The following is a 23338-nucleotide window of genomic DNA, read 5'->3' on the forward strand; positions in this document are numbered from 1 at the left end:
AACTTACCAAACACCAGAAGAATATACTAAGCAGAACTTCATGAAAACTGATCAGCTTCCTCCAGAGCTGGCAAACATTCCCCCTGCCTTATGGGCAGCTGGGGATACTGATGTAGGGTTACTAAATATCCCACCAGTTTTTATTACATTGAAACCAAACATTCGTTTTCCCCGTATTCCACAGTATAAAATATCCCAAGCTGGTGAAAAGGCATTAATGTTGATAAGTCAGGATTTGATTGATAAAGGGGTGGTGGAAGAAACAGCTTCTAATATTTGTAATAGTCCTAAATTACCGATCTTGAAGAAGGCTCCTATTGGGAGCAGTCCTGATTAAGCTGATACGTACCGCTTTGTAATTGACCTCCGGGAGGTTAATAAATTGGTAGTGCCACAGTATCCAGTGGTTTCTGATACTACAAAGATACTTACTATGATCCCTCCTACGGCTAAATATTTCTCAGCTATCGATCTAAAGAATGCTTTCTTTAGCATTCCTATACATCCTGAGAGCAGACATATTTTTGGCTTCTCATTATCAGGCCGCAGTTTCAGATTTTGTCGCGCTCCTCAACGCTATACAGAAAGTCCTAGTATTTATAGCCAGGCTTTAAAGGTCATCTTGGATGAATTGACCTTGCCTCCAGGAAATGTGCTCCTCCAGTATGTCGATGACTTGCTGGTGGCATCTGATACAGAGGAAGGCTGCAAGGAGGCGGCGGTTAAATTTCTGTCCCACTTGGCGGCACATGGTAACAAAGTGTCTCTTTCCAAATTTCAATATTGTCGACAGGAGGTGACTTATCTCGGTCATCTACTGTCGAAAGAGGGGAGGAAACTGACTCCCGAACGTGTGTCTGCTATATCTAACATGCCTGTTCCTCGTACTCAACGAGATGTTCGTGCATTTCTTGGCATTACCTCTTACTGTCACCAGTGTATTCCTAACTTTTCTCTTCTTACTAAACCATTGTTACATTTGATTACGAAAGAAGTGCATGAGCCCTTACCCTGGATGGATGAATGTCAGGAAGCCTTTGATTCTTTGAAAACTTCTCTTTGCTCTGCACCTGTTGGAGGAACTCCAGCCTACCAGAAGCCTTTTGTACTTTATGTGCATGAGGTAGATGGTTGTTCGCTTTCAGTGTTAACACAAGGTTTTGGTGGTAAGTTAAGACCTTGTGCTTATTTTTCAGCAGTATTGGACCATGTGGCTAGAGCACTTCCTAGCTGTCTGAGGGCTACTTCCGCAGTGGCAGTGGCCATTAGGCAGTCGGAAGGACTCGTGTTAAATTCTGATCTCACAGTGATGGTACCACATGCAGTGGACACGCTATTTAATAAACAGCACCTTACTAGTGCACTTCTTACTGGATATGAATTAACCTTGTTTGCCCCCCATATCACTATCAAACGATGTGCCACTTTGAACCCAACCACGTTGCTACCCCTTCCTTCGGATGAACCAAATAATGACATACATGATTGTACATTTCGGACAGAAGAAGAAACGAAGGGACGGGTGGATCTTACTGACACGCCCCTATCTGAGCCCGAAGGGGAGTTGTATGTGGATGGCTCTTGCTTTAATTTACCAGATGGCACAACAACAGCTGCGTATGCGATTACCACTTTGCGTACTGTAGTTTAAACGTCTCGAGTTCCCTATAATTCTGCGCAGGCAGCTGAATTAATGGCCCTTTTACGAGCATGTGAATTGAGTGAAGGACTGGCAGTAAATATTTATACCGATAGCCAGTATGCCTTCAGTGTCGCCCATAGTTTTGGGAGGTTGTGGGCAGAACGGGGATTTTTCACTTATCATGGCCAATGAATACAACATGGCCCTTTGATATTGAGGTTGTTGACTGCGCTAACTTTGCCCAAGAAGGTAGCCATTATTAAATGTAGTGCCCACAAAGCTATAGTGGATACAGTGGGAGAAGGAAATGCTTTCGCTGATCAGACTGCGAAGGAGACAGCCAGATCCATAGTGTCCCCCCATGTATGTGAACTCAACTCAATGGGTGGAGGAGACTGATATGTTTGGTAACACAATGGAAAGTGTCCAGGAAATGCAGAAGGAGGCAACACTGGATGAACTAGCTCGTTGGGAAAATGAAGTAGGGAGGTTGGATGATAACGGGTGCTGGGTTGATTTGAGTGAAAAGCAAAGATGGATGCTTCCTAATGCTTTTGTTAATGCTGTAGTGACGATGGCACATGGGACTGCTCACATAGGAGCGAAGGGAATTAGTAAACTATTGGACCCGGTTTGGAATAATCCCAACATTGCTAAAACTGCCATCCATTTGGTTCAACATTGTATGGTTTGTTTGCGACATAGTCCTGGAGGGAGAGAACCTGTTCTTAGTGGAAATTTCGCACCACCTTCTTTACCTTTCGAGGTGCTTCAAATGGATTATATTCAACTAGAGAGTGAATAATTTAAAGTATGTTTTGGTAGTGGTGTGTACATTCAGTAAGTGGGTAGAAGCTTTCCCTACTAAGGAAAATACTGCATTAGCGACTGCAAAGGCCCTAATAAAAGAGTGTATCCCAAGATATGGGGTCCCTCTGGTCATATGGACGGACAATGGGACCCATTTTAACGCTGCTCTTATCAAGAACATCTGTAACGGGTTGCATATAAATCAAAAATGTCATGCTGCTCGACATCCTCAGTCAGCTGGGTTGGTGGAAAAATATAATGGTGTTTTGAAGTTGAAGATGGCAAAGATTCAAGCACAGATCTTGCTGGCCACCCGAACGGCAGTGAAGGTGACCGGACGGAAGCATTGGGTACATGTGGCCCATGCAAAGCGAGTACCTCTGCCCCTCCCATCTGATTGCCTGAATTCAGAAGGAATATTGACCCAGGAAAGTGAAAGAGCTCCCCGTATGGTTCCCTTTTCCCAAGCCCAGGAGTGTGAAGGGCGAGACAGGGGAGCCAGGAGCACGAAAGAGGCTACCTCATCAAGTGCAGAATTGGCCTCTGAGTTTGTTGCTCCAGTAGTTGAAAGGAGGGTACAGGGGAAACTTGGCGCTTTGGAGGCCACCACGCCTGTTTTGTTCAATGATCAGGAATTGTCAGGTCAAGCTCGATACAACCTGGGGCCCAGAAAACCGGCGCGGTATTCCCAATGATGATAGGAGATAGGGAAAGACTTGAGTAGTAGGGACTTGCTGGAAGAATTTGGGAATACTGAGCGAGACACTGGACTGAACCCGTTGGGAGCTGGAACTCTGTGTTGCTCTGTTCAGAAAGAAAGACTGAAGGAAAAGGGCCAGCTTGTGATTCTGGAAAATCAGTGAATAGATTTGTTCTTTTGATGAACGATAGGAGCCTGCCTGTGAGGCTCTAGACAGACACAGGAAAGAAACACCCTCTGGCAGGACGGACTGCATTGTTCCTAGAATAGTTTGGACTTTTAGTGAGAATGTATCCTTTTGGTCGGTTTATGCCAGAGGAGGAGCATCCTCTTGCTCCCCGATATATGCCCATTTATGTACCTATGTTTTCGTCATGGACAACCAGAGTGAAGGTTGCTTTTGTGACGACTATTGCAGTATTGTTTATTGTAATCATGAGTGTGTTTTTATATTTAGAATTGCATCACCCTGTGCATACAATAATAGGAACCTCTACCCCACCCCCAGAGCATCATTTCTTTACGTTAGCTCCCCACAAGGAAAGACACCGTCAGACCTATGCTTAGAATGTATTTGTAGAAATGCTGCATCAGACTCACAGTGCTACTAATACGACCAATTGTTGGGTTTGTGGATTATTACCCTCTGTAATGCATCGACATGACCTTTTCATCTCACTGCCGCTATCCTATTTAGGAAGTTGTGAAGCATGGTTCAAATTATTAAGTATGATGTACTTACATTACACTGTAGATGCCTCCCGATACACGGAAAAGGATTACGAGATGATTCTGACCTATATAGAGGTACATCAAGGTTTTGACCCACAGGGGAATATTGGGGAAGGGTCTTTGGACCGCAAGGCGTGTATGAACTTGTATACTGAATATGAAAATGTAACTTGGTTGAGGACAGAAATTCTAGATTTTGCGGAGTTCAACTTTACTCAGTATTTTCACGATCGAAATGTCACTGATGATAAACCTATCCCAGTACCTATGTTGAACAGCACCTCTGCATTCTGCATACAAGGAGCAGGACATATTTCCTTAGGGGATAGCCAGTGTAATTATACGTACCGACTCCGCACTTTCACTAGTCCACCATTGATAACGCCCCCAAATGTGTATTTCGTCTGTGGAGAAAATGCATATACCTGGCTTCCCCGGGGATGGATGGGTCATTGTTATTTATCCTTCCTACACCCACCTGTATACATTGCTCCCTCAAATTACCACAAGGATCATAGACTGGATGGCCTTGGGTCGCTAATTAATAGAGAGAAAAAAGAGTTGGACACGTCTGAGGTAGACCAGATGGATATCCCTGAGCAGCCTTTCGTCGATATAGTAAAGGGAGTGTTTCCAATATGGGGACCTATAACAACCAGTAAGTAAGTAAGACGATTATCAAGATTAGTCGAGAGGGTTATTAATACTACAGCCGGCATATTAACCAATTTGTCAGTAGAGCTTCAGGCTACGAGACTTGTCTCGCTCCAAAACCGTATGGTATTGGACGTTATCCTAGCGGATCGAGGAGGAGCATGCCGCATGATTGGCAGCTCCTGCTGTGTATACATTCCTGACTCCGCCCCATCTGTCCATCTGGCCATACAAAAGTTGCACCGATTAGCATCCGAAATACACAGATACAGGGAATTGGTCACTTACTGGTTGGTTTTGGGATTTTTTGTCGGCCTGAGGATGGAAGATTCTGATGATTCTGATAGGTATAGCGGGATTCCTCTTTACTTGTTGTTTATGCATACACTGTGGCCCTGCCTGCTGTTCCTATTGTGCTAGGAGAGTATCTTCTGCCCTGGTACCGTCACCGCCCATCAAGGAAAAGCCCCAAATGATACAACAAGAAATACAAGAATTGATGCAGATAGATGAAGGTATTTTTGAAGATTGATTTAGCTACATCATGCTAAAAGGGTGAATCTGAGGGACAGATTTGTTTTTGCATAGTTGCTAACGTTATATTTGTTAGCATGATATAGCTGTATGTATATGTGTTCTCATTTATGCGTTATTTCTATATTAGCAACCGAGTGTAGTCGAGCTCCTTGTAAATAGGCTAAATTGCATCCTAGTTCGAGAGATCACGAAGACTCCATTTTGAATCTGTCGACCAGGGCCTGGGCGGCTATCACGTGTTGCCTGCTGAATATATCGCTCAGGTCCCAATTAGCTGAGTTACTGGACAGCTGAACTCATGACTGTTTTTCTTTACTAAGGCCCAAGGTCACATCTGGGGTGTTAAGGGACGATAAGCGCATTCTTGCTGGCGCCAGGCCATTACTCCCATGTACTAAGACGAAAGGGAGTTACCCTGACTGACCTTCCTTCTAATAGAAGAAACAGACTTCTAAGCTCTCTTTGTCTCCCATATATGGTCCTTCCCGAAAGATCTCATACCTATTGGAATGCTGCCAAATATGGTTAGTTCATGTAACGTGTGTTTGTATAAAGGATTGATCTCACGTGTAATTCGGGAGTCTTCTCGGTGCACTGACTGTGTGCTGACGAGGGGGCTCCTCTGCGCAGAGTCTATATAGAATAAACGATTGCCTCTTCTTCACTGCCGACTGATTGACTAATTTAGTAATTATCGGGCGTTGGTAAGTATGGTCTGGATTTGATTTGTTATGGTACATCACACCTATCATCGGAACTGTACAATCCGCCCACTTTGAAACCCTGAGATTGCAGAGACTGAAAAGATACTCTGTTCTGGGTGCCCCCCTCCGGTTGGCTGGATAGTGCTGAGGGTCAGTCCTGGGCAATAGGTGCCGTTGTATCTCCTACCATGTGACTAGGCTGCTTTGTGATAGACACTGCTCTGGCTCCTGCTACTGTGCCACTACTACTGGGACTGGAAATGGTGGTCGCGATCATAGGCCTTGTAGGAGGGATACTTGTGGATAGAAGGACACAGTCCCTTTGCAAGTAGCTATCAGTGCAGACAGGTTGCTTTCCATTGCAGAAACTCGGAGTAGGATGGAGTCCAATTTAGTTCCAAATGCTGACAGCAAGGCTGCTTTGAGCATGTCTAACGAAATAGCATCCAGGTTAGGCACTTCTGGGTGGACTGCTGAAGATGACTGTGATCCAATGTGGAGAAGTGTGGCTCAATGGTTAGAGCGGCAGACCCTGATGCAGAGGTCTAGCCCGGGACCAGGGTTCAATTTCCCGCCTTGGCGGGTCTTGACCTAAAAAATTCCACGTACCTGATAATTCTCGCCTCGGTGCCTATTCCAATCATAGAGTCCCACTCTGCAACTCTGGGCAATAGCTTGCTTAATCTCCACAATGGCCCCCACAACGCTAAGGATGCCTGGCCTCCACCTTGGGGGTGCCCAGGAGTGGACACCTCACAGGGAAAGCCAGGATGGGTTCCACAGCGGTATTCGTACAAGCGCCTTGAGACCCTTGTGGGTGAGTAGTGCGCTATACAAGTATCAATTTACATTTACATTACAATGTTCTTTTTCATTTACAAGGGCACCCACCCGAGGGGCGCTTCCTCTTAGCGTCTCCTGGGCACCACCCATTGCCAGGGGTCATGTCAGGGGCTGACCTAAAAATTGGAGACTGGGCACTGACCCGTGTGACAACAACTGGTGTAAGGGGAACGATACCCCCAGCCTGGTCTTGAGGCATATCTTGAGGTATGTCCACCAAGCCTACTTGAGGGGACTGAGTATGGGAACCAGTATATGGAGCAACAGAAGAAACCCCTAGGGAAGGGTGGAAAGGTGAGCGAGATAATTGTCTAATAGCCAGTTCAATCTCCTTGTCCAGAACCCCAGCAGCATGCTGCAAAAAAGCATCCTTTCTATGACTTTTATGGTTTTTTTCCATTTATAAAACCGAATAAAGTTTGTTGAATCCCCTATTGTATGGAAGAAACATAGATTAGACGGTACTGGACCTTAAAGTAAGCCTTTTCTGCCTGCTATTGCTGCATTTGGTTAGCCAAGTCTACACAGGAAGTAACTTGATTGGTATGAAATAAAATCTTAGGCATCGCTATCTCCTTATTATACCTTTAGGGTCCGATGTAGGTAATCTCAATTTACTGATTCTTAAATACCGAATTTTACCGATTCGGTATTTAAGAATCGGTAAATATGATGTAGGTAAAAATAGATAAAATTTACCGATTCGGTAATATTGCTTATTACCGAATCAGTAATACCGATTTGGTAATGAGGAATACCTTCCCATTTATTCCTATGGCCCTGGAATGAATAGGAAGCCATTCACTATTACCGATTCGGTAAATACCGAATCGGTAATAGCGGGAGAATATTTAAGGGTTGCTGGGTGTCACATTGACACCCTGTTACACCCCTGAATCATGCATGTGTGCACATGTGGCGCACATACATGCCCTAAGGGCATGTATGTCTGCCACATGGCACTTTGAAAAAAGCAAATAATTGCTTTTTAAAGGTATTCGGTATTTACCACCAACTTGTAGTTGGTGGTAAATAGAGAATCCTTAAAGCAAAAATGCACTCACTTAAGTAATACCTACTTAGGTTTTAAGGATTCGGTAATTTACTGATTCCTTAAAATAAGGAATTGGAATGTTACCGATTCCTTAGAATAACGAATCGGTAAATTACCGAATCCTTATTTACAGCCTCCTACATTGGAAAGGGCTAAATACCGGTCTGTAACGGAAAATTCACTGATTTGTGGCCATTACTGACCGGTATTTAGCTGCCTACGTCTGGCCCTTAGTCTCTTATCGGTAAACACTTTGAGTGCTTGGAAACTGGCTTTGTTAAAATAGCGAGTTCTTTAAAATAATCCTTGTGAATCTCCCTCCCCTGCTCTGTGCCGAGTAGTCACTTGTGAAGTTCTAGTTAATCCCCATAGTTTTGAAGTATGGACCAGGTTTGAGTGAGACTTCAGACCGACCTCCAAATGTGTTAGTGTCACTCGTGATGAGTGAGGCTTGAGGGCTCTGATGTATGCACCTCCGAACTAATGTCACTGTCGAGGCACTCAAGGCTGCTTGTATGACAATGCTACAAAGAGTTGACACACTCGCTGATCAATGGTGTATTGATGACGAGCGTACTGTGATATAAGAGCCTATGTGAAAGAGTAGAATATTTTTGAGTAATGAAATGCCCCTCCCCTGTTCTTCAGACCAGTAATACCCACTCATGTTTATGATACAATGCAAACTGTGTGAGGAACTTCTGGTTCATACTTGGTTGTCCTATCTTAGGAATTAATTGTTTCAAAGATATATTGCTTTATTTTTGGTCAATGAATCTTTGTTGAGAGAGGATGGTGGTTACTGGAAACAAAAAAACAAAGCCTGGAAGAGACCGCTATCTTAATATTTTAGGAGACAGTTGTGCTCTTAAACCAGAAACTCAAAACCTAATTAGAACCTACATTTCAGTTTTGTTTGAGGATATAAAACTGTATCAAATATAAGGAATAACCCACAGACACAGGAAAATTAGAAATAAGCTCCTTCAATTGTCGCTTTGACACATGACCTATGCCTCATTGTCACTGATCTGGTGTCTTAAACTCCATGGTATTTACCTCTGTTTACTTTGCTATCTAGGATGTTGTGGATTTGAACAACTGCAAATAAATTATTTAAAAGAATAAATAAGCTGCCCAGTTTAATTGGAAAACTGACTGATATTCTGATATATTCATTGAAATACAGATATATTCATTGAAATACAGATATATTCAATGAAATACAGATATATTCATTGAAATACCGACTGTCGCTTCCAGTTGTCACCTTTCTGTAAATACTCTTAAGTCCTATACAACAATGTTTGGAAGATGCTCATCTGAAGTGAAGCTATAAATGCTTTTTTACAGCAGCAGCCAAGGGTGAGGCCCTGTACTTGAACTGTCTGACCCTTAAAAACATTCCTGTCTGAGACATCTGAAATCCCAGGTCTTTACAGGTATAAATGCTTGTTTATGTGAAATGTATTCACTCTTGGAGCCTGGAGGCGGCGGTTCCGTCAGCGGCCACCAGAGGGCGATCCTCGCCTGCTGATGAAACCCACTGAGCTGCACATTGGATGAAAAAGAGAAGGGTTTCCTCTTCCAGGTCAGCGGTGGCAGAGACAGCACCAGCAGAGGGGGTGACATCACTTTCTCCCTGTGCTCTGTGCCCAGCCTGTTGCAGAGGAGGAAGGGGCCCTGTCTGTCTGTGTTTGCAGTTACCTCCATCTTCAGACCCTCACAGAACCCCCCTCAGACCCCAGATCTGCCCCTGCCCCCCACAGGCCCCCAGGAGGAGGAGAGAACCTGGACAGGTTTCTGATCAGGTAGGAGAGCTGCTAACTCACTTGGCTGCAATTTATGAATCCATGGATCAGATTCCCCCCCCTGGCATTCATGGTGACATCAGGAGAGCTCAGCTCTTCCTGCTGCTGAGGATGAGTGGGGAGCGGAGGAGGTGCGGCCTGCCCAGGGTCAGAGGAGGTGAGGCATATCCATGGGGTGCAGAGGAGGAGAGGCCTGTCCAGAGGAGGGGCAGAGGAGGTGAGGCCTGTCCAGGGGTACAGAGGAGGTGAGGCCTTTCCAGGGGTGCAGAGGAGGTGAGGCCTTGAGCTGGGGTTCAAAGGAGTCGGAGCCTGTCCAGAAGGGTTGAAGAGGATGTGAGGCCTGGCCAGGGGTGCAGAGGAGGTGAGGCCTGTCCAGGGGGCAGAGGAGGAGAGGCCTGTCCAGGGGTACAGAGGAGGTGAGGCCTTTCCAGGGGTGCAGAGGAGGTGAGGCCTGTCCAGGGGTGCAGAGGAGGAGAGGCCAGGGGTGCAGATGAGGTGAGGCCTGTCCAGGGGTGCAGATGAGGTGAGGCCTGTCCAGGAGTGCAGAGGAGGTTAGGCCTGTCCATGTGTGCAGAGGAGGTAAGGCCTGTCCAGGTGGGCAGAGGAGGTGAGGCATGTCCATGGGTGCAGAGGAGGTGTGGCCTGTCTAGCGGTACAGAGGAGGAGAGGCCTGTCCAGTGGTGCAGAGGAGGTGAGGCCTGTCAAGGGGTGCAAAGAAGGTGAGGCCTGTCCAGGGGTGCAGGCCTGTCTAGCGGTGCAGGCCTGTCTAGCGGTGCAGAGGAGGAGAGGCCTGTCCAGGGGTGCAGAGGAGGTGAGGCCTGTCAAGGGGTGCAAAGGAGGTGAGGCCTGTCCAGGGGTGCAGGCCTGTCCAGGGGTGCAGAGGAGATGAGGCCTGTCCAGGGGTGCAGAAGGGGAGAGGCCTGCCCAGGGGTGCAGATGAGTTGAGGCCTGTCCTGTGTTTGGGTGGTTCATAGAAGGTGTTTGTCCAGGCAGGGTGGTCGAGAGCTGAGTTTAAGTTTGTTAATTGTTGTTCCAAGAGATTTGTGGAATGAGTGTAAGTTGTTTGTAAACTGGCTAATTGAAGAGCCACAGAGTGAAGCGCCTCCAAATATTTTATTATATATTACAAGAGATTATTGCAGATTTGCAGACAATATTGCAAAGTCGAAGACCGGGTAAAAGAGGACGCATCATTTAGCGTTGCATCCAGATGTTAGTGCTTAATGTGAGGGGCTGCAGACTAACATTCTGGATGAGATTTTGTTGTAACCAAAGTACTCTAGTGACAATTTTATTACTAAGCAGAAGAAGATCAAAATAAAAATAATGATCGCTCAGACAACATTTTTCCAAACGGGTGACGAAAGTGGTTCTCATGGATTGTATTCTTGTTTTGATTCTGGGTTTGTTCCTGGTATGAATTTGGAAATGCACGGCGTTGGTGTGCAGAGTAATGATGTTCAGTATATGCAAGGAGGAAATGTTGTTCCTCTGGGTCAGGGCCGGACTGGGAACCCAAACCAGGCCTGACAATTTTGACGGACCAGCTCCCTGCCTCTTTTGTTGCTGGGGGTGATATAGCAACACCACAGCAAAACCAGCCCCCAGTGACCAGCACTGAACAATCGGTCCCCACTGTTCCAGCCTCCCGGGGAAACACCGGAAGCCTGTTACGGCCAGTGCGGCACCGCTTAGGGTATCGGTTTTACTGACAGTGGCAATTTAAATACCTCAAACACTAATAATGTGCAGAATAAGACATGATCTGTGCGATGTTTGCAGGAACCTGGGAAACTGGAACACGAATTAGAAGGCACCAAATGGGATGTCTCAGTCAATGGTCCCAGCCCAACTGGCCTCTGTGCCGAGCATGCAGAATCAAAGGCAGGTATATTGGAACACACATTCAGTCCAGATAGTCCCACAGCCCAGTGCAGAATAGAACACCAAATTCTCAACAAATGAGAAATTTCCTAGTTATCACAAAGGAAAGTTTCAATTCTTTTAAGGACGCGGAGGCGAGGGTTATGCATGACCTTTCTTCATTTTATTAACAGCAAGTTAGAAGAAACAGAAAAAACACAGGCTGCCAATTACATATCCCATGAGGCACAACAGTAACCATGGGAGCCAGTCCACCAATCATAGTCCAGCCGAATACATAAAGCAGCTCCCTCGACGAAGTCCGTCCTCTTTCGTCGCTGCAGGAAGTTAAGTCGTCCCCAGATTAATCCGTCTTCTGATCAGATCCTAGGGCAACAGAAAACGAAGAGAAGAACCACAGAGCAAGATAAAATGCAAATGCAAAAGTACTATCAGTAGCATAACCAAAAGAGAAATAGAACGTGCAAATGTACAGAATAAGATCAATGCACAAAATACCATAAATATAAGAAACCATTACTCTCCTGATATGTAGAAATACGAAATCCAGCAAGACCTCCAAGCGTAAGGGAGGGAGGCTCGAAAAGCCAGGGTGGGATAATCCTCGACTCCGTGTCCTTAATAGAATTGAAACTTTCCTTTGTGATAACTAGGAAATTTCTCATTCTATGTCAGGAAGCAGGGGCGAGGATTATGAAAGTTCAAAGCTTACTCTCCACCAGCGCAACGGCTTCATGAATTTGTTTAATAGAATTTCTTAAAAGTAGATTCTGAAGACCAATCAGCTGCATTCATAATGTCCCCAACCTGCAACCTACCTGGACAGACTTGGAGGCCATTGCTCCCCTACTAGAATGAGCCCCAAAATGCCTGACGCCAATACCAGATTCAGTCATAATCCATTTGACCCATCTAGCAATGGTAGGAGAAGATACCGCCTGAAACGGTTTTTTAATGGCAATCAGAAGTTGCCGTTCACCCGGAGGACGAACCTCCAAAGTCATATCTTCATAAGATTTTAAACATTGAACAACACACAATTTCGGAGAATCTGGAAAAGCAGGATAGATTACTGACCTCGTACTTGATTTAGTTCTCCTGGAGATGGTAAAGGTAACACCTTCCGGGGAAAAAACACAGGCAGAAATATCAAGGGCCCTGACATCCGACACTCTCTTACAAGAAATAGAGGCTCCGGCGGACGTGAAAGACGTATGCCTTTCAAAAGCTTACAAACCAATGGGTGCTCCCCAATCGGAGCCCCATCCACGAGAGAGTGACCAGCAGAAATGACCGGCCTAAAAGAGTTGATAGTGCAATAGGCTAATTTCTGATTAAAAAGTTCCGATAGGAAGTTCACAACTTCTGCAACGCAGGCGCCCACGGGATCCAGGTGTTTTGCCACACACCAATGAACCCATCTTCTCCAAGCTGATCTGTATCGCTTGGTAGTGCCCGGGGCCCAAGCCTGCTGCATAAGGAGTTCAGCTTCTCTGGAAAGCGAGACGTCAGTCCAACGTCTCTGAAGTCCTCCATGCCATAAGATGTAGATGGCCTTGGAGAACCAGGGGGTGAGGAAGTCCCAGAGGGTCTGAGGGGATGTTGTTGAAAGACGGCAACCGAAGAGGTCTGTCCCAAGATAATTCTAGAAGGGACGGAAACCAAATCTGGGCTCTCCAAATTAGAGTGATCAGGATCAGAGAGGCCCTCTGTCTGCGGACCTGGGTTGCAACCCTTTGGATGAAAAGGAAGGGTGGAAACACGTAAGCTGGTATCCCCGACCAATCCTGAAGGAAAACGTCCACTGCCTCTGCTCCCGGATCCCGTGTCCAGCTGAAGAAACGGGGAACCTGAGCGTTCCATCTGGATGCAAAAAGATCAACTAGGGGAAGGCCCCAAAGGGACACAATCTGAGAGAACACTCCGGGATCTAGTCTCCAATCGCTGGCATCCCTGAAATTCCTGGAATTCCAGTCTGCCACACAATTCTGATCTCCCAGGGGATACTCTGCCATCACCGAAATCTGATGTTGGAGGCAGTAATGCCAAAAATCCTTGGCGAGATCCGCCAGAATCTTGAAATGAGTACCTCCAAGGCGATTGATGTACCTCACCGCCGTCGTGTTGTCCATCCTGAGAAGGACACAACAGGACACTCTGTTGGTCGTGAAAGATCGAATGGCAAAGGAGCCCGCTAGGAGTTCCAGGCAATTGATATGGAGAAGGAGTTCCTCTTACGTCCACCGACCTCCCACCGAAATGAAAGCCGCATCTGGCACCCCAGCCGAGGCGACTGGCATCCGATTCTATCACTAGATCCGGATGGGATCCGAAGATCGCTCTCCCATTCCAGGCCTCCATATGGTCCATCCACCAAAGAAGTTCCGCCCTGGCCTCCGAGGAAAGGGAGATCAGCTCCGAGTAAGTGAGACCCCTGCGCAGGTGGGAGGCCTTCAACCTCTGCAGGACCCTGTAATGTAGAGGACCTGGAAAGATGGCTTGAGTCGAGGACGTAACAAACCAACAATCCTGGCCAGCTGTCGCAGGGATATCCTGTCTCTGCGGAGAACCTGTCGAATCTCCTTCTTGATCTTTGAAATCTTCTGAGAAGGAAGATTCAAGGAGGCATCCCTCGTGTTGATGCGAAAGCCTAGAAAGATCATGCTCTGTTGGGGAACCAGGTCCGATTTCTGGACATTGATGGTGAACCCCAGATTCTGTAATAGGGATATTGTAATCTGTAAGTGAAGGATAAGATGATCCCTGGATTGATCCATGAGCAGGATATCGTCCAGGTAAATTATTAGTCGAATACCCTTGGTGCGGAGATGTTCCACCACAGGACGAAGAAGCTTGGTAAAACACCAAGGAGCTGTTGAGAGACCAAAGGGAAGAGTTTTGAATTCGTAAGTTTGACCCTTCCACTGGAATTGCAGGAACCTGCAATGGGGGGGGGGGGGGGGGGAATTGGAACTGACAGATACGCATCTTTGAGGTCTAATCGGACGAACCAATCGTTCTGGAGAAGAAGGTCCCTAAGCAGATGAATTCCCTCCATCTTGAAGTGCCGGTAAACTAACCACTCGTAGAAGGACCTGAGATTGATAACCGGTCTGAAGCCTTTTTCTTTCTTTCCTACCAGAATAATATTGCTTAAGAATCCGCACGGATGAAGATGGGAGAGAGTGATAGCACCTTTTGAAAGAAGATCTAGAACCTCGTGATCTATCAGATCGGTCTCTGAGTCTGAAAAAACCAAAGGGCGAGGATGAGATGTTTGGATGGGGGACCTGTAGAACTCTATGTGAAACCCTTGAACTGTCTCTAACACCCAAGGATCTGACGTTAAATCCGCCCAGTTTGCTAGAAACAGAGAAATCCTGCCCCCAGACGAACAGGAGAGAGGATTTTCAAGCTCGTGCATTCTTGTTGCCACCACGGCCTCTGCCTTGTCCCTTGCCTCCACAGGAAGGATAGAATGTTCCTTGTCTGCCATCGTTCCATCCATTATTTTTTTGCCTGGTCTCTATTGGGACCGTGGTTTCATTGTCGGCCGGAAGAGCGACCCCTGCCTCGCCCGGCCCCCCCAAAAACCTTATCCAGGGCAGAAAAGGTGGCTACAAACTTTCCTAGCTCCTTAACGAAGGGATCACCAAAGAGCATACCTTGAGCTACTGAACCTGCCTCGTAGGAAGACAGTTCTCCTAATTTGGAATCAATTTTCAAAAGTAGGTAACGGCGACGCTCGGCGGAGAGGGCACAAATGCCATTGCCCAAGAGACACATTGCCCTTTGCGCCCATCCCGCTTTATCGTCCGTCGGGAGAGGAAGGCCTGACTCTCTGGACCGTTCCGCTAACTCAATGATTTTAGTTAGGGGTTCCACAACATCAAGAAGCTTGTCCTGACAAGCCCTCCAGGAACGATCTATCCCCTTTTTTGGATCCTTCATGTATTTAGCAAAAAATGTGCAGAGCTTGGGGTCCAACTCTGGGGTACTAGCAACGCGGTTGGGAAAAGACGGTCTAGGGCATTCTGACCTAAGGCGGGATCTCACCTATTGAGAAAGAGGCTGCCTAATCTTTGCGGCAACATAATCCACCGTCTTCTTATCAGGTACCCAATCAGAACTCCGAGGTCGAAAGATACAGGAAGGGTCAAACATATCCACATAAACCTGAGCTCCATCACCAACATCAGAACAAGAATAACGTGGACGCCAAGACCTGCCCGAATCAAACATATCGTCGGAGGAATTGTCATCATCCCCAAACACCTCCTCATCTTCACCCTCTCCGTCTTTGGGAAACCCTTCATCAGCGTCCAAGTCTGGGTGGACTCACCCCCAGTTTATCCGGGTAAGTCTTCCTCCCGGTAGGGTGCGCTTCTTAGCGTGCGCGCACTCTTATGGAAGACCTCCGCAAGCTTCCTGAAGCCTTCCAGGTGCCCCGCGTCACGCCTAATGGCCTTACGTGGCACCACAGGGTGAATTCCACTAGGCCCAGCCCCACTGTCTCCCAGGAAACCAGTGTAGTGTAGTTCCTATTTTCCCAATAGGCTCTGCGCATTGGAATAATATAGACAGCAGTTTAGACGTAGGACGAGGTTATCTAGGTCTCTACTGACTATATTAAACTTAATTAATTTTGCCAGCTAGCTCAGAGGTCACTAGAAACTTTCTCGAGTGAACAAGGAGGTGTTAACTTCCCTGAATAGACAAGAAGGGATTCGTTTCTGACAACCGTATAAACATGACAACTTTGCTCCCTCAGAATAAGAGTGTATCTCCAGAGTCGTGTGAAAACAATAGACAACTATTTCACTCAGTCAATCGTGCATGCTTTAGTTTCACCAGAGTGCAGAGAAATAGAGAGACAGGCGTTTTCAATAAAAGTTGTTATTTATTAAGCAGTCTTCTTTCTCATGCAAGAGAAATGAATTGCCACAGTTGCAATACTTATCATGAAGTAAATTGCGTACAGTAAAAGGAGTATTATGAAATAATACTGTAAAAGCATTGATATGGTTTCTTAGCCATATGATACTTTAAAATGGTTAAAATATATACATACATAAAAACATTGACTAACGTACTCAACTGGTGCTTCTAATATACGCCTACCCCGGTGTACCTGACCTAAGCCTAATACGTGGGAAGGAGTAAGTGAGTAGCAGTTTAAGTTAAGTTGGTTGTTTGCCAAGAATCTGAATCAAGAATTCTCTTAAGGTTTTAGTCAGCTCCGTACCTTGGTTTTTAGAATGAAGGAGGTCTTGTATCTCTCTCTCAGGACTAGATCTCCCAGTAACCCGCAAGGGTGACTGGAAACACCGGAGCTGGATTTCTCGGCAGGAGAAAAGACAGCGTCTCTCTCAGTGCGTCAATGGGAGGGTCGGCTTCCTTCAGCTCTCGCATCAGCTGGGCTTCGGGCAAGTAGATAGCCGCTCTGCTCCAAACTACCACCGTGTATTTGCTTAAGGCAACGTTGGTATATTTATACCTGGAAGGTGCCGTGTTTGATATAAGGTTTGACATAAGACGTCACTAAGAACTAATAGTATGTTCTGGACTCCAGGAGTTCTTGCGCAAATCAAGACAAAAGCAAGGGGAATTCCCGGTCTGCTGGAGGCTTGGATTTGTTTAAAGAACACGTTGTACTTTCTAGGAATCCATGGGAGTAGCCTTGCCGTATTAGGACTGCATTGGCTATGACTAAATATGGACATGATTCTTATGCCTTTATAAGGATATGTTTTGTTATAACCACATAAGGGCATGAATCGGGAATATTTAATTAGGGTCCTAGATCGATTCACAACACCCACTCCACGTATTATGTCAATCATTACTAAAAATACTAAGCAATAGCAAACATATAACGATGCATGTGTTTTCCAACCCTCCCCAAAATACATTGATTGCATTTGAAATGGTATATGGTATATACACGAAAAATGAGTATTATACTGTACGTTTCTTAAGCAGTTGTATCATTCAGATAATGCATATATAAATATCGTCTGAATGATTTGCGAAAATTACATTTATGAAATGGCTCTGAATACAGAAAAGAAGGTCGAGACCATTTCATCACATATTTATACAATACTGTACATATGCTAGAGGCTGATGTAAAATATTGTCTCTAGAGTTCCTAAAAATAGAAGCTCTGTTCTCTAAGAATAGTTCTACTTTAAGCAGAGTACCATGTGCCAAAAAAAAGGTAAATATTTTGGAAATGTAAAAAATTATAATTTCGTTTTCAGGGGAAAAATAGTTCCAATTGTTTTCAGTAGTGTTGTTTATCAAAACTGAAGGCCGAACTCAGAGTTCAGGGAACGCTGTGTGCTCGTTGTTTTAAAAGTTATTCTCGTTGCTAGGAGAGAACATCATATCAGACAGGCTTGTGAAAAATTGGTCTACAACAGTAGGTGAAAGTTCGACCAAGTCCGAAAAAGCTGAAATTGTGCATATGTGAGAGTGATTGCTATCATCGATGTCTGGATCAGCAATGCTCTCAGAAGGTTGTACCTGTGTGGTGCTGCGTTCATCTCGTACTTCACCGCCACCTACTCGTAATGGTGAAGTCTCAACGAATGCCGCCATCAGAATAGGTAGCCGCTGGGGACAATACGTTGCATGAGTCGTTACCGGACCGAGCAAAGTATCGATATCCATTGGTACTGCTGATGGTAGTGTAAGACAGATGTCCAACACGCATTCTTCTCCGCATAGCAGACATCGAAGCACAGGTAAGTTGCAATCTTGCCAGATTGGTCTGAATGAAAGAAACCAGGTTGCACTTAGATCTCTTAGCAGGGCTAATCCGAGCACTTTAGTGATTTGGTCCCGGTAGCGTATTGCTAGGATCGTTTCTTCCATTGTAGCTAGGGTTTTGTCTGTGGCTTGGCTTGCCATATCGGAGCAGAAGGAGCAAAATAAAATTCCTTCTACAAGTCCCAAAAGAAGAGGCAGGCCGCCAAATAATGAATGCACACAATTCGGGAAGATGTTCAGGACTGCTTCAAATGGTGCTAATAGCCCTGAAACATTGTCTTAAATACATGTGCGATGCCACTGGTATCAGACATGTTAAAAATCTGACTTAACACTTCTACTAAATGTACGGGGCAATTTGTTGATAATAGGGAGTGTATCTCTGCCGCTGTCCTTGCAACCTGCAGATCATACGTCTCTTTGGACGAGGTTAAAGGCACAGTTGTCTGTAAAAGAATAGACTTCATTCTGCTTAAAGTATCAATTCGAATAGAAGAGATATTCAGAGAAGGCCAAAGTGTTGCCTCTATGTCTGGATTGCTGATAGGATAAAATACTTGCATACAGCAAATGACCCTGGATGTGACGGTTACGATATAGGCTTTTCCGAGCACCATGCCACAACAGCTGTGGTCACTTATTAGAACGTAACTGCAGTTGGAAAGCTGCCTGAAAAAAGGCTCTATCTGTGTTGCAGGAGTGCCATGCAGATGACATGAAAGGTTATTCGATGAACCTTCGCAGGCTCCATGCAAGTTAATACCTTGACACATAAGTGTACCGCTTAGTGATTGTTTACAATTGTTACCATAAGGAATACCTCTTTATTTCTCCCACTCCAACATCTATGAGTGTAAGGTAATTTCCAGGTTGATTTGATGTATCCTTTACCCAACCTTTCATACAGGCCTGCTGGTATATATTTTTGGCATTTGGCAATACTTAAACTGGAAAGTTGTTATCGGAATTGTAATAATTACGTGTATTATCCATTCAATGACAGGTCTCTCTGACATTGTCAATGGTAATCTCTCAAGTTTTTCAATGCTCAGAATCATATAGTCTGCTCCTTTTTGTGCCAAACTGAATTGTTTATCAGTAAGGTTAAAGATAGAGAATAATGACGTTGTGTTGATTAGACGCCATGGCACGTAGCCTGAACGCAGGTTTTGCAACGTCCAGCCTAGCTGTACAATAGAACGTAATTAGGACTGACCATGTAGTAACATTAGCAAGTCCTGCTCTATTATATCAATAGCAGATGATGCAATACTGTCCAATGAATAAATCCTGGAGGACAGAGTCGTTAACCCATTGTCCACTACAGAAAGTGATTTTTCCAAATTTATACGATCAATTTCTCGTATTTTTGCTGCAGTATCAATTTGCATTACTTTCCAAGCTTCGTTGTAAGCAGCGTATATACCGGCGTATATGAAACGTTTTTGACGCTGTTTGCGAGGTCCCATTATGAAATCTCGCAAGTCAGTACCGTCTTTAAGTAAAGTCAAGTGTTGCTTAATTTCTGGCAGTGTGGATTTCTGTAGCCATTTAAGGCAGAGTTTTCCTACACTATATGTTGTAACTATCCATGGATGTTGTCTCTGGGAATATCTTGGGTCTGACCTGTTCTGTTTGAACCCCTGTGTTTTGTTCAGGAATCTATCTTGACAGTTATTAGTGTCTGTGGGCCAGATCAACCATTTTTTCCAATCAGGATTTGTTCTGTTTTGGTGTAAAATATGGGATACATCTACCTCCATATCTGTAGTACTACTATCATCAGGTATGGGTGTTGGAATAGATGGTTTGTTTAAATCTTTAATCTTGGCTAAACCAAGACAGGTTGTCTGTTGAATGGTGTCATTCAGGAATATAATTTGTTATGGGATCACGCAGGCTCTAAATAATGCTTCTAGACCTTGTACCTACCAGTCTTTTGTCCACCAGATAGTTTTTGTTTCAATGTTATTTTTCCAAAATTCAAAACCAATTGTAGACATTTTATCATAACATTTTTCAGAATAAATCATTTTAGTATTTGTCAATATTGTTTTCATTCCTGTCTTATTTGTCATTTTAAAATAAAACGTTTCTGGATCACTGTTGTTAAACCGTGAGAAGTATGTGAATTTCTCAAAAAATGTTTTCGAGCTGCCCATCGGCGGTGTTGGACAATGTTCCCATTGATTATAAGTTAAAACATTTCTAGGTTGAGCAGATTTATGCAAATAGTGATGACCATAGTGGTTAAAACAGTACATTTCTTCATAGTTCGATGAACCTTGTAAATAATCATGTTCTGTAAATTTTGCTGACATTACTAAATCTGACATCATATTATTAATATTTTCAAAGTCCCAATCATCAGAGAAAGTACTTGGTGTCACAAAGTCACTTAAGGAAACCTTAAATTGATGAGGATATTTCAAGAGCTCAATCGGGCCATAGATGTCATTCTCCGTTTTGTCCCATGCTACCCCACCGGGTATTGGATTGGCTGTGATGTTTACTGGTGACAGTTCTCTTTTCTCGATGTGAGAGGATCTGTGAGGCTTTAGGACCAAGTTGATGTTCTGACTTGCTGTGGCCATTGTACTATATTTTCCATCAATAAATCTACCCAAACATAAAACCATGATGAGCCAAAGGAGGAGGAAAAGTACACCTAACACAATCCAAAATTCAATCCATGGTGAAACCAGAAATGTTTCTTTTAGTTGGTGAAAAAGTTCAGTTATTTTTTCTTTGAAAGTTTTTGTTGCTGGCATTTCTTCATGCTCGCTTGGATTATAAGAAAAGTCATCGAAGTTGACGAAGTAGCCGGATGCAGTTCTGTCAATTGTTGGAATTGTTTCCGGATTTTCATTTGTCTTTGCATTTTTTTTTGTTTCATTAGCATAGTCTGAGGCTACATCATTGTAGACTGGTGTTTCTTGACGAACTGTTGCAATTTGGGTTTCAAGAGGCACAAGTTCCATGGCGTTGTTGCATAGTCCATTTTTGTTCACTGTAGGTTTATCAAAGGTGATTAGTCTCTCAGTTTGAACCTCTTGGATTGTAGCAAGATTTGGTCTTCTACTATTTCTTGGGAGTCCACTGGGCCTACTACTTATTATTGGCCACATGATTGTGGTTTTACCAGGTCGATGGATACAACTCTGTTCTCCTTTTTACCAGCAAGGGGCGGTAGTACTACTGATCTTGTTCAGCTGACAGCTAAGACAGGTACTGCTTTTCTGTAAGAAGGCCCAAATACCTTCTTCACCGCGATCTTTTCTCTGACTAGATCCCCAATCTTTGGAATCCAGACAGGTCTTGCTGGGAGAGGTGGTTTCTCTTCAGTGGCTGTTGGCTTTAACTTTATGTTACTAAGACTTCTTCTTGTTTCATTTAGGTCCTGTAAAACAGCCAAGCGATCTTTGATATCAAAGGCTTTTTCTTTCACCACTGAAGTCTGACAATCTAATTCCTGGACTTTCATTCTAGTGCCGAACAATAGTTCGTAAGGAGTGATACCTTGTAGAGAATTTCTTGGCAGATTGTTAAGACTAAGTTGGACACTTATTAGATGTTTGACCCACCCATCACCCGAACCTAATACCCTCGCCGTTATAGATTGCTTTATGTCACGTTTTTTTTTCCACTACCGCATTTCCCTCAGGATGGAAGGGACTAGAGTACCGCAATGCAATGCCCATGCTGGCCATGGCCTCTTTATAAGCTCGAGAGCTAAACGCAGGACCCTGGTCAGAATGTAGCATGCCGATTGCTTATATGCCGATAAAGACTCGCACATATTTTATAACAGTTCTGGCGTCAGCCGAGTGCTGGTGTCTACATCTTAAGGGAATCTAGTCTTAATAATTATGGCATCGCTGATATCTTTCTGGACGTTTGCGTATAGATAGCCTTATGCTTTCTAATAGTGTTATCTGGGCTGTTTTCTGGTCCGTTTCACAACTTCGATCTCTATTGCAGTTGTGACAAGCCATTGCAAAGTTAAAAACATGCAGGCTCATCCCGGGCCACCAGTATTCTGATTCTAATTCAATTAGGGATTTTAAGATCTCTTTGCGCCTCAGACCCTGTCCCATGTGTGCTTCTTGAATCAAGTAAGCCCTCCGGTTCGTGTTTGGAATTACTTTATCCCCCACTCCAGGGAATTGAGCAAAAGGAACGGAGTTTGCATCAATTATGTATGTATTATTGAGTGGATAGCCTAGAGGTAATGCCGCATAGTCGCCTTTTAATGAGGCTTTTACTGCCAGCCTGGTTACTCCATTTATGTATTTTTCAGAACGTTTTTTTGTGGATACGGAAACCGGTTGAACTGCTGCCGCTGAGGCTCTATCAGCCAATGAATTCCCTGCAACGTGAACGCCATCACGTTGATGACTCAGTGTATGTATCACGTGAGTCTTTTGTAGTTCTTTCTGTAAAAGAACTACTTGTTCCCAAAGCTTTTTATGTTTTATTGTGGCACCTGTGTCATCTTTGTAACCGTTCTTGATCCATGTCTGCATGTCATTATTGTAAGACCTGACGCAGAAATGCGAATCACACTATATTAGTGTCGGGAATTCACGATCGGCATTTTCAAGCGCCATCTTTAAAGATTTTATTTCAGCTCGCTGAGCTGTACAGTTTCTGAGTGATTCAGTTTTGGTGATCATTGGTCTAAATTTACCTAAGCGCCAGCGACCTTTAACAATCACGCACGCGTGATAGTAAATTTGTTTGTCCACAACGTAGTGTTGTGCAAATCTGTCCGTGTAGATTACACAGGAATACTGTTCTAGAGGCAGAATTTCAATTGGCAGAGGATATTCCTGTTCATATTCTAGATGTTCTAGTTTTTTCATTTTCGGATCAAAATAGTGTTTCACGTCTTCTGCAGCAAGAGAATGTTCCCATTGTATCCATTTTGGATCTAATGCCACAGCATTTAGATTGTGTGGGCTTGTTAATGCCTCAAGGGCTGATTCTGCTGTTAAAAAAGATATGTTTCTCCCTTGGACGAGGCCTCTTTCTTTTGCTACAGCAGTTTGAACCGCAGTTAGAATTTTTTCAGTAGAACTGAATTTCATTTCCGCTTTTGTGTACAAATGTGATTTGTAAGCTATTGGTACCGTTTCTCCCTCATTAGAGGTCACGTGCGTGAATACGCATCTTCCTGGGATGACTCGGATT

General features: G+C 44.5%; 1 protein-coding gene across 1 annotated transcript in view; it reads left to right on the forward strand.

The window, feature by feature from the left end:
* Nucleotides 1-9338: 9338 nt before the first annotated feature.
* The window catches only part of LOC144805764 (uncharacterized), a 60423-nt gene continuing 46423 nt past the window's right edge, over nucleotides 9339-23338 (forward strand). Inside the window, exon 1 of the mRNA XM_078672253.1 lies at nucleotides 9339-9487. The gene's annotated coding sequence lies outside the window, so the exon portion shown is untranslated. The remainder of the gene's footprint in view (nucleotides 9488-23338) is intronic.

Source organism: Lissotriton helveticus, assembly GCF_964261635.1.
Source record: "Lissotriton helveticus chromosome 1_1 unlocalized genomic scaffold, aLisHel1.1 SUPER_1_unloc_23, whole genome shotgun sequence".
NCBI lineage: Eukaryota > Metazoa > Chordata > Amphibia > Caudata > Salamandridae > Lissotriton > Lissotriton helveticus.